The 10,459-nt window shown below is 46.8% G+C and overlaps 1 protein-coding gene across 4 annotated transcripts in view; it reads right to left on the bottom strand.

Moving 5' to 3' along the window:
• Positions 1–10,459, bottom strand: part of ARL15 (ADP ribosylation factor like GTPase 15) — a 405,914-nt gene that overhangs the window by 319,102 nt on the left and 76,353 nt on the right. The window lies entirely within an intron of this gene.

The following is a 10,459-nucleotide window of genomic DNA, read 5'->3' as shown; positions in this document are numbered from 1 at the left end:
AGCTCTGTGTAGTTTTGTCGTGTTTGATTTTTGTTTCTTTTTGATGTTGGGGGGGGGGGGGGCTTGTTAACATTTTGGACCTAAGTAAAACATTCACCTTTCCATTCTGCATGAAGTGTGTTTACTTTTCAAGTTCCGAGCTCTCATCACACTCCCAGCTAAATCATGCCTGTTAGCCTAGAAAAAACAAATTAAAAGGTTACTGGTTTCAGAAGGCTTTCTTTCACCAGTGGAAAAAAGTACCTTCCCCATTAAGTAACTGGAAACAAGCAATCTATAAACAAGCTAAGCCTACCACCGTCGTACAGCACAAACCCATTTGTGATAGTGACAAATAGTAGATGCTTTAGAGCAGCAAGTCCAGTTTTTTTTTTTGTTTTTTTTGAGAGTATGGCCCAAATTAAGCCCCGCATTCTCCAAGTGCCATTCTGATCTCCCTCCTTTACCAGATCAGATACTGTGCTTTCCACTTCCTGCCTAATCCATGGACCTATTTTTCTGCTCCCTGCCTGTTGCTCTACTCTCTGATCCCTGCCCTATTCATTGCTGTGTTCCCTGCTTCCTCCCCAATTTACCAAGTGCCACGTACAGAGGCTTCCCATGCCAGTTCTGACACACATGCTGCCAACTGGCTACCCCTGCTTTTGAGTGAGAATATATGAACGTATGACTATATGAAGTAATCCATCCTTAGTCATCCATACCCTCCATGGCATCAGCCATTGTTGGTTTAGGGTTATAAGAGGATATATTCCCAACTGTTCCAATAGCTCCTAATAGTTCTAATAATTCCTGTCCCCTATGAATTGGTCTTATCCAATGGTTCTTAACATGGGTGCCATGCTACCAATGTGGAACTGTCCCACATCCCTCTGTTTCTCGGAGAAGCATGGGAGAGGAGAATGCAGGAGAGAAAGCAGATTGGAAAGAGCTGCAACAAGAGCAGGTAGTCCTGTCTGCTTTAGGCTTATCTGCCTGTACACGAAATGCATAGGGCAGTTCTACCTGGCTGAACAGCAGTGGCAGCACCCACTGAGAACCACTGAGGTAAGTTGGGGGTACTGCCCAATTAAAAAAAAAAGTTATGGAGGGGTGTCCTGAATCTAAAATGGTTAAGAACCACTGGCTTAATCCCTTCTTGAACCTGGTTATACTGGCTGTCTCTACAACCTCTTGTGATAAGTTATTCAAATTTTCTGATACATACCAAATATCAGCAAAGAGTCAACATACAACTTAACTACTTCGCATCTTATGTTATTCTCTGCTGCCTTTTGTTTACAGGTACAAGAAGGGCCAACGTAGTGCCAATCTTTAAGAAGAGGAGGAGGGGGGACTTGGTGGCTGTCTATAAGTATGTAAGGGGTGAATATTGGGAGCTGAGAGAAAAATTGTTCACTAGGGTACCCCAGGGAAGGGCAAAGACCAACGGCCAAAAACTATTAGAGGACAGTTTCAGGTTGGATGTAGGAAGATCTTCTTTACGGTAAAAGGTGACCAGAATCTAGAACAGAATTCCCAAGGAGGTGGTGCAGTCCCCAACCTTGGAAGTCTTTAAGGAGACTGGACAGACACCATACTGGGATCATTTGATCTCAGCAGTATTCCTGCCCAGAGCAGGGGGGTGGGACTTGATCTTTCAAGGTCCCTTCTGCAACTGGCTTCTCTGGCCACAGCAGTGCCACTGGGCTGGTGCTGCTGCCACTTTCACACTCCCGGGGTAGCTATCATTCTGGTGCCCCCACGAAATCAATCCCTGAGACCACTGCCCCCCTGCCCTTCCTTCCCCCACCCTCCATTCATCCACTTTTTTCATGCTGCTGTGAATGTGTTCCTAATAGTCTTGTTGGCCTTAATTGTTCCTATGTCTGTCTTTAGTTTTTGGGTGTGGTTTATGGAAGAATTGTTTAGAGGTTAAGATTCAATTTTGTTAAAGTACAGGTTCCTTGGGATTATGGAGGGCAGAGGACAATAAAAGCAAATAAAGGAATATGATAAATTAATCATTCTATATATTGGCATTTTTTGTTCTGATGTGAAATACCACAATGATGGGTACCTATATGCCTACAACAGACATTTTGCAGATATGTAAACCTTGAACAATTGATTTCCTGCTCCCCACTCCCCATAGTCGTTCTGTGCTTGCTATGCTTTTGTCTGATACTGTCCGACTGCGATAATGAAACTTTAAATAAATTGGTGTAGGTTAAGGTTTTGGTCTTTCTTTGCTGGAGATGTTTAAAATTTTAGGTTAGCACGTAAGCTTGGTTGAAACCCTTAATGTAGTAGTTCCCAAATTAGGGATAGCAACACCAAATATGGTTGTGACACTTCAATCTCAATGAATTAAATTAAGAAATTAAATTAGAGCAATCAGGCATGGACTGGAAGTTGGGTTGTTTCAGCGTGGAAAAGACTGGAAATCGCTGCCTTACTGATAGTCATCTACATCTCAACTATCATACTCTTTGGGAGAACAATGGGCTTGACCCCAACAGAGTGCTATGCTACTCTGATTTTGGGAATGAAAGAGGAAGGGAAATTAAAGAAGGAACAAGTAAGGAATTTTGTCTGTGTGTTACATTCTCCCTAGCTTTTGCTTCTGTAGAAATTATTAACCAAGGCTTTGAGTCTTGCCACTTGTCTTGTCAAACAAATCCTAAGATATGTTTACAACTTCTGGGTGCAGGAAGAGCAGCGAAGACACTGGATTCATACCGAATCTTTGTGATGGAAGGAATGGTATTGGTAGTTGCAAGTTGTGTATTTTAACCTTATGTATTATGTGTTAAAATACATATAACCTTATGTGTATCATTGATGCCAAAATGAACATGGGCCAACAGTATGGGGACGCGGTCAGGAAGGCCAACCACACCTTGTCATGCATCCGCAGATGCATCTCAAGCAGGTCCAAGGAGGTGATCCTCCCCCCTCTATGCAACACTGGTAAGGCTGCAGCTGGAGTACTGCATCCAGTTCTGGGCACCGCACTTCAGGAGGGATGTGGACAACATGGAGAGGGTCCAGAGGAGGGCCACTCGCATGATCAGGGGGCAGCAGGGCAGGCCCTATGAAGAGAGGCTAAGGGACCTGAACCTGTTCAGCCTCCACAAGAGAAGGCTGAGGGGGGATCTAGTGGTCATTTACAAACTAGTCAGGGAGGACCAGCAGGCACTGGGGGAGTCCCTGTTCCTCCGAGCACTACCAGGAGTGCCTAGAAATAACGGCCACAAGCTGGCAGAGGGTAGATTCAGACTAGACGTCAGGAGGCGCTACTTCACTGTCAGGGCGGCTAGAACCTGGAACCAACTTCCAAGAGAAGTGATGCTGGCTCCGACCCTGGGGGTCTTTAAAAGAAGGCTGGATGAACACCTTGCCGGGGTCGTTTGACTCCAGTACTCTTTCCTGCTATGGCAGGGGGTCGGACTTGATGATCTGCTCAGGTCCCTTCCGACCCTACCAACTATGAAACTATGAAACCCTTAATTTGGATGATATAATTGTAACAATTATATAAGATTCTTGCCCTACCCATAATTTGCAAAACTGAAGCACAAGTTCCTATAAAAACTGGCCATGCTTTAAGACTTAATTTTTTCTGTGAACCTTCTCTATTTCCATTTAAAACCCATTGTATTTGAAACAGTGATGGAATATATTTATTCATTTTCCACCAGGTTACAAATCAAAGAAGCCATTTATCACCATCATCATCAAAATAGTCATTAAAAATGGCACACTAAGGATACATACTTTTTGTAAATGGTGTTTTTAAAACCCTAAAACTCTTTAGGAACTCATAGGGGAAATACTAGCATGAACAAACACACAAGGGGCAGCCATTACTGGTTTGAGGAAGCTTCCATTTCCCCTTCGTCCTTCCTGTTGTCCAGTCCCTCTCTCTTGTTCTATCCCTCCTCTCCACCACAGCACAAGGTTGTATACTCAGATTTAATTTAATCAATCTCCAGCAGCTGCAGTATTGCATCAAGCAAAGGACCCTGTGACTGGCCAGGCTCTTATGACCTTCTGTGTGTGCCCCATCATGTGCTGACTATTCGTGAATGCTAGGAGACCATAAAACCTCATTTCAGGATGCAAGGATTCATGATCAAATTCAGTTACACTCAGGATATGCCAAAAAGTCATCATGCATACATTACACCACCCCTGAAATAAGCTCACTCCAAGCCTGGCTTTCCTGCCATACTAGATAGGAAAGATGTAAGAATTTTCCATGCTGCTTCCTGTACATTTTTATGTAATTTCTATTTTGCCCTTATAAAAACAACACATAAAAGCTAAGTAGCCTGCAGAACACACACAGTTCAAATGACTGTGGCACAAGTCACTTATGAGGCGGAGTGGATGTACAGTCAGATGACATGAGTACAATCCACTTAACAATCAATAATCTCCTAAAAGACAGGACAGATAGAAGAGGAGCAGTGTGAAAACCAAAGCTTTACTACCCACCCCCCCCGGAAATTACACAATTATGCACCCACGTAATTTTGCGAGTAAAACGTATGACTGCACATAATCGCATAATTCCCTAGGGTGTAGCTAGTAAGTGGGAAGGGGAGCTCCTGCCTGTAGGAGAGGGTGGTGGGCATGGGGGTTCCGTGGGGTTTGTGGGCACATGTGGGGCCCCCTGCCATGTGCCTCCCACACCACCGTGCAAAGCCGCTGCAGCTAGGAGCAGCAGCTGGTGGCAGGCTGTTGGGGCACTTCCAGCCAAGGCAGACAGAGCCCCCGGCAGTGAGCAGCTGCAGCTGAGTCCCTGGGGCTGCACACAGTTCCCACCTGCAATGCTGGGAGCCCCAAGTGCTGGCCCAGAGCCAGCCTAGTCCAGCCTGAAGGCACCCACCAGCAGGCTGAATTGGGCCAGCTCCATACCGCCACCAGGATTCACCAGAGCCGCATGCTGCCAGGGGCTCCGCCTGCTGCAGCAAAGAGTGCCCCAAGAACTTGCCAGCAACAGGGGTGGGAGGGGACCCATACCCATACCCACCCCCAAACTCCACACACTCATCCACACCCCCCACACCCATTCACAAGCCCCCCACCTCTCAAGACCTTTACAAACCCCCTCACACGCACTCACCCAACACTCACACCCCAGCCACACTCCATACACCCCATACAAATGTCTGCATATATTTCTAAAGAAGGTTCAAATAGTGCTATATTTTTAGTTTAACTGTAGAAAGAAAAATAAATAAATGCAATTAATTTTGCATGATGTTGAAGCTTCCTGTGCATAATTTTTAATTTTTCTGCACAATTCCCTGGGGTATATTTTACTACATGTGCCTTACTGTCACCACTCAACAACTTGGCAATATTTAATTAAATAGCCAAATGCCTGCATTCCCAGCCTTTCTATATTGGATTGTGGCAGCTGATCTAGCTTATATTGTAAATGTTTACCCCATATTTGCAGTGGCAGAAAAGAAGCATTCCTTGGTAAATCTAAAGGAACTAAGTCATTAGTTTCTGCAGAAGTTATGCTTTTGTTAGTATTACAGGCCTGTGAGGTCCTATAAACCTCCAAGTCTGATAGTTTTAAGTGAGAGAGGAGGTAATGGCAAGGTGCTAAGTGGGGGTGAACTGCTTGTGACAGGAGAGTGAGCGTGGTCTTCTCAAACAAATACACATGACTAACCTTGAGGTGGAAATGGTAAAGGGATCATTCAGCCCAAAGAGCCACGTACAGTGAGTCAATGATAAGTGAAGAGAATGACAATGTTAGCTAGGGGTGCATTGCATGTCCCCCACATGCCCTTCCAAACGAGCAGCAAGAGCAGCAGTGGGAACTGCCGGGTGAGCATCAAACCAGCGGCTCCTGGACGAGTGATGCACAGTGGCAGGAGCTGCTCTACCCACCCTGCACAGCCACCAGACGAGCCACAGCTCTGTTCCGCACCAGTTGGGCAGTGATTGCCCTAGCCCTTGCCCCAGCCCCATTCGTCCCTCACTGCAGAGGCCTCAATATGCCCCTCCACACCCATTCCCTTTCCCCTCCCCTTCCACTACACCAGACTTACCAGCTACACGCAGCTCTCCAAGCTGCCGGGATGTGCTCCTCGCTGCCTACATGCTGCACTGTGGCTGCCCGCGTGCACAGGCATTTATTGGCCAAATTACTGGCTACATCAATCATGTAAAAATTTAAGCTTTCATTTAATAAGTTCCTGGACAGCACAAGTTTGACAAACATGCATCAGACATGGCTGAGTTACGGTCAATCCTGCCTCAGAACAAAATGGATGGACTAAATCAGGGATGTCCAAACCACAGCTCACAAGCTGCATGTTCTTCGCCTGCACAGTACTTGTGGCTCTCTGCAAATTGACTGAAGCCCCATCCACTTCTCCCCAAGGCAGCTCTAGGGGACAGCACAACCTGGCACCTCCCACGGCTCTGGCTTTCCTTGTGGGGAGCGCACCCCAAGCCTGCCCTTCTCCCTCTTTCCCTCCCTCCAAGACTGCCAGCCCAGGTGCCAGGCTGCCGGCTGCAGCTGCACCACTTACCCACTGTGAAGAGGGCCAGAGCAGCTTGGTGCTGCAGCAGCGGGAGCCCAACCCCGCTGTGGCCAGCGGTTGCAGGGAGAAGGGGGTGGTCACTTCCACTCCAGGGTGCTTAGCCCCTCCCCCGCCTGAACTGGATCGGATGTGGCTCACAGGGTGAATAACGCTGGCTACCCCTGAACTAGATCTTTCAATGCCCCCTTCCATCCCTATTTTCTAGGATTGTGTAAAGAGACCTATGAAACGTGACATGAGTACAATCCATTTTATAATAAAATGATTAGTTGTGGGGCTTACCAATAATGGAGTTCTGAGAGGAACATTAGATCTCTGTTGCAGACAGTAAGGCAAAAAAAAAAGTGGCAGCAGTGGGAGAACAAGTTTCTCTCAGGGTGGTGTTTCAGGTCAACTTTAAAACATCATAAAAGATGCTTAAAATGGGAGCTTTCACCCATGCTAAATACCCTCTAGTTGTATTGCCCCTTCAAGTAGGGGTGATCTTTGATCTTTTTTACCAAGGTCATTCTAGGGTATTGGTAGTCTGTTCCAGGGAGATAACACACTATTTTCATTCCTCCAGCAACCCAGGATACATCATTCCCATCCTCTGCTCTGTGAGCAAACTTTCAGCCCTCCAGAACTCCAGTGCCAAGAGGGCTGGTGCTGACCCAAGTCCCCCAGCGCACCCTGACCACTCTGAGCACCCAGATGCAGCTCACCCATTTGCTGCTTGCACTTTGCTGGCTGGCTGCTGGTTTTAACTACAAGGGGAGCAGTTAAAAACCCAATTAACTGCTAATGAGCACAAGCAATTAGCTTTCGGTGCTTGGCAACCATCTCCTTCCTCACCCACCCCACCTCTCCCCACCACTGCCAGCCACTGCACAATGGCTCAGCTTCCCTGCCCCATGGTATTCATTTGAATTGAAGAACTATTTGTCTGAAAGGGCTCTACCAGCACCCCACCTTACCCACCCCACGCAGCAAGCCTCCTGGGTCTCAGTTCTGCCCTGATATCAGTAGTAACCTACCTCCATCTCCCCTCCAACCCAGTCCCAATTCAATGAAACACATTTAAGATTTTGGTCTTTTATTTATTATTCTTTTTTTCACTCCTTTCTCTTTACTTCTCCCACTTGTCCATTCACTTCAAGCATTTTTCTCCTCCACCCCAAGACCTTTCCCCTCCCACCTGTGGCTCTGGCTGGCTTCTCCTGGCTAGGAAACGATGGAAGCCACATGGTGGTTTCTCTACCTCTGAGCTACATGGCACCCTCCCCACTCCCCCATCTCAGAGGAGGGACAGTCCCAGCTCCTACCCACACCCCTGCTCACCAGGCCTCTAGTGGCAAGTCGCAGTTATGCAGGTCTGAGATGGCATTAAGCCTTAACCTGCGACTACTCTGAAACTGTTCCAACTTTATGACAGCATAATATTCCACAGATTTAAAATATTTTAAAGGTGCTGTAACAGCACCCTTTTCTGTTTTTGATCACACCTCATCTCTTAGACAAGACTGCTGAACAAAAATTCATCAGGCTAACTAGGGATAGACATAATGCTGAAGAAGTCCTAATACACTTAAAACCAGTGGTTCTCAACCTTTTTTGTACAAGGACTTATTTGTAAACACTGATTGCCAATCCTGATCCAGTGCCCCTCACTCCCAACCCATTAAGACCCATTTGCCCAATGTGTGGGGCAGAGGGTAGGTGTGTGTGGGGAGGCCCCCCGAGCAGCCCCCTCCAGGCTGGAGCTCTGCCATTCTGCCAGGGAAAAGTTGCAGTTTCATATGATTTTCTCCTTTAAAAGAAAATTCATTTTTTAAAAGTTTGCTTCCGACCCTTTCATATATTCTTACGACCCACAGGTTGAGAAATGCTACTTTAAATTTCTGGGGTGTCTATACGTGTGCTCCAGGTGGGGAGGGAACTCCACACAGCCACCCTAATTAAAATGCCACCGTGTCCCATGTATCCAGTGTCCTGTGATTCAAAATGGCAATGGGGGTGCTTTAACTAAAGTTCGTTCAAGGAGCTTTAGTTAAAGCACCCCACCCCCTTTTTGAAACGCAGGACTCGGGATGCATGTGACGCTGCAGCACGCTGGAGTGTTCCAGTTAGGATGCTCCAGCAGACTCTATTAAAATTACTTTAAAGATTGCTGCATGCTCTATTAAAACAGAATCTGCTCTTATGCTTTCTAATTAGAACGTGCTGGAACACGTGTATAGGCACCTCAAGAGTCTAGATGTATACACCACTTCAGATCGGCTTAAAATTTCCTAGAACATTTCAAAAGTACACCAGCAAAAATCAAGTACTATTTTGGGACAGTCCTCCATGAACCTGCTCAGTGCTATGCGGAAACACAGAGTATTCCATGCCTAGTATCTGGTCCGTCCTCCAGGAATCCCAAAATACATTGCTCCTCACCTCCTCCGCAACACCCAGGCTACAGTCAGAACTCTATGGTCCAAGTCCTCCAGTACCCAGCTTCCTCCCACAACAGGGTTGGGTGACAATACCATGGAAGCAGAGGAAGAAACTGCTTACATCCAAAGTCAGGTAAGACTCCCACCCTCTGCTCCATTCTTTGCACCCATTCCCTTCCCCCCCATCCTCAGAAACATGTCCCATTCCCTGCTCCCCTGTCTGCTGCTGCCACTGTTCCCAGATCACAAAGGGTGGGGGCAGGAAGAGAGGGTTCAAGAGCCACTTCTGCTCCAGTCCAGCTGGGAGCAACAACACAAGACAGGTTTTTCCTCTGTACCTAGGTGTTCCCTGACAGCCCAGGAGCAAGCAGAGAGAGAGGACATAAGCAGATTTGGAGAACCCCTTTCCCCTAAACAGCTGGGGACAGTAGCAGTGGCAAACAGCGGAAGGGAGGGGAGTTGCTGCTGAGAATGGAGAGCAAGGGAAGGGAGAGATTTTTACCTGCTTTAGAGATTGCTGCATGCTCTACCCACCCACCCCCACCCCCCAGTATCTGCAGCTTTTCAACCCCTGCCTTGAAAGATGCACTGTCAACTTCACCTCCTTGGTGGAGTGGAGGGGATACCAGCGGCTAGGAAACCAAGAATCTTGTTTTCCCCTTGTCCCAAATGAGCTTAGCACCCAGGAGCACAGGATCTCTAGCAGAGAGGCGAAATCAAGAGTGCGGATTTCCAGGCAGTGGTTAAAAAGCCATTGAAATCTTGGAGGGGCCCCCAAAGCACACAACCCCTGGGTGAACTGTGAGCAGGAAGACCCCCAACACCTGGCAACCCCTCAACTGCTCCCCGAAAGGCATCAGGGTGAGGTACTCTGCCACCCCCACATGCATTTTGGCAGCAGTGCAATCCTTAAAAAGTGAAGGATGTTCTTAGCAGTGTACATTCAGACACTTCTGTCCAGAGACAAGTGTGAAATTATTTCCTACCAGTAACCTTCTTGGAATGGTTCAACTGTTATGTCTGTCCCCACCCCAAGAGCAATCAAGTTAAGATGCAAATTCCAGTTTCAATACCTACAATTACGTAAAGGTCATTAAAACGAGGGGGAAAGACAGCAGGATGTCAACAGCCAAAAAAAAGTTTAATTTGATGGATTTTCTTATATACAAAGCTCAATAGTACCAAATATCATGAAAAATGACTCAAGAAAAGTACTGTACTGATCTTGGTTTATTGCACGTTTTTTGAACAATGAGCACACAATTCACAGTTCGTACACATTACATACAATACAATACTGCTGTACCCAAAACTACATTCAAATTATTAGGTTGCAAAACCAAGCACTCAAAATACTGGAAGTACCAGAATTACAGGTCCTCGTTCATATGCCTTATAGTCTTCAACGACAATCTCATGTTAAATTTTCACAGAACCCCTGCCTTGGTCAGAGCACAGGGCGGAGCTGCTCGGGGGGGGGGGGGA

Source organism: Gavialis gangeticus, unplaced genomic scaffold (assembly GCF_001723915.1).
Source record: "Gavialis gangeticus isolate Ggan-Ray unplaced genomic scaffold, GavGan_comp1, whole genome shotgun sequence".
Lineage (NCBI taxonomy): Eukaryota > Metazoa > Chordata > Crocodylia > Gavialidae > Gavialis > Gavialis gangeticus.
Note: the sequence above shows the minus strand (reverse complement) of the source record. Positions and strands in the feature narration are given on the sequence as shown.